The 1,961-nt window shown below is 35.1% G+C and overlaps 1 protein-coding gene across 3 annotated transcripts in view; it reads left to right on the forward strand.

Moving 5' to 3' along the window:
• The window catches only part of LOC108750237 (trichohyalin), a 123,382-nt gene that overhangs the window by 112,770 nt on the left and 8,651 nt on the right, over positions 1-1,961 (forward strand). The gene's annotated exons all lie outside the window — the stretch shown is intronic.

The raw sequence follows: 1,961 nt of genomic DNA on the forward strand, positions 1-1,961 counted from the left end.
CCATCCATTTTTTCTTCGAGTCATTATGCAATGTCGCCACATTTTTATTAATAGTATCCTAGGTAATAAATATTTCGTAACTTTGAGTCCAGAATCGATTCAACAATATTTTAAGAAATGTAATTGTCAAGTTTCAAATTTAAATATGGATTATTATCAAAATTATTGTGTAAAAAATGTAACTGGGGTGCCATAATGCCTTCTCTCTAATAATTTGCATTGCTATTTTATGTGAAAAATTGCACTCTGAATAAAATATTTAACAATTTCCACATGAGGGCAAAAATACAAAAAAAAATTCAAAATATTATTAAAAGCATCAAGGAAAATCATGAAATTTTATTTGAAAATCAGGGAAAATTTATGGAATTTTAGGATGAGGAATTTGTGACAACCCTGTTTAAACTCTGAACCGTGAAATAACTTTCCTCTATTCCAATTAAAATATATATGAACGTAAATTGTGGACTTATGAATCGGAATGATTTATCTTCGGATCGCTCGTTCATTGTGTGCCGTGCGTGCTACGATGCAACAACAGCGAGCAACAGACTGTCAACTGGTCAGAGACAATCGAGAAAAATCGGTGAAATGGAGCCATTCGTGTTGACGTTTCCACTCGCTTTTCGCGAGACCTGTCGTGCCGGTCGTATAAATTTCAGCCGTGATCAGATTCGGTCGACTCGCGTCGAAACCCGAAGCTCTTCTCTCTCTCCGGAATAGGGTCTCGCGCGCAATAAAAACGGAATATGCTTTACGTTTGTGCAACACGACCCTAGACTGTATTTCATCGCGTCGCGGTGTCGCGTGTCACGCTGTTTCCATCATGTTCGTCATTATAGGATAAAAGCAGGGAATATGGAATACCGGTTTTTAAATTAACATTATTCTAATATAAATGCATATGGAGACTTTAATTTATGCAAAATTCTTAAGGAATATGTTAACTACATCCAATAAATGAAAGTCGCTAAAGTCAGTATTAATTAAAAAAATAAAAAGTACGAAAATGGAGGTTTAAGCATGCAATATGGAATATTTGGGACAAATTTGGGAAATAGTAATAAATAATACAATAAATAAAGTAAAAATTTATTTATGTAAACTAATCAAAATATAGTAAGAAAAGTTTATATTTTTATTCTATAGTAGCAAATAAATGTAAAAAATAACATCATTGGATAATAAAGAACAAAATTAAATCATTAAATTACTTAGAAAACTTAGAAATTAAACTTAGATATTTTAAAAACTTAGAAATGTAAACATTTTCAGCTTATCAGACCACTCTTTTAATAAAGCTCTCGAATTGTTAGACGCAACAAAAAAAAATGCTTACGTTAAATACATACGCATTGTATAAACGGATCCATTGTTTGTTACACGTTTGGCAGCAACTGCAACAACCCCGATTGTCGCCAAATTGCAGTGTTTCATTAAAAAAATAAGCCCCTATTCCATGTTCCCTGCTTTTATACTCTACGCGCTGCTTTTACAGCGGATGACATCCCTGGGCTTTTTAGCTTTCTTTTCTTGGTAATATCACATCACGTAGAGCAAAGTAAAAAGTCAGATAATTATAAAAATGCGATATAAATAAACGCGAGGAGTATAAATATTCCGTCGCGTTTATCGCAACGATGAGTTAAAGCCTTAATTAATCCCACGCGCCTCCACGGATAATTCAACGTCGGGAATCAACGTCGTTGCTTCGCATTTAGTGCCACGTACATTCGCGTGAATTCAAATTAATTTACCACGACGTACGAATGGCCACGCATTAATAATACACACCGCTGATATTTCTGAACAATTCTCGCGTGTCTTCCTCCTATCTTGTACCTTCCTACCCTCGATATCCCTTCGAGACTTGATGTCCATTCTCTTTCCGACATTCACCTCGATCGTTGCTATCGTACGCTGACCTAATTGCCCTAGATCACCCCGAAATTACCCCCCCC

The sequence above is a fragment of the Trachymyrmex septentrionalis genome, unplaced genomic scaffold (genome assembly GCF_001594115.1).
Source record: "Trachymyrmex septentrionalis isolate Tsep2-gDNA-1 unplaced genomic scaffold, Tsep1.0 scaffold34, whole genome shotgun sequence".
Taxonomy (NCBI): domain Eukaryota; kingdom Metazoa; phylum Arthropoda; class Insecta; order Hymenoptera; family Formicidae; genus Trachymyrmex; species Trachymyrmex septentrionalis.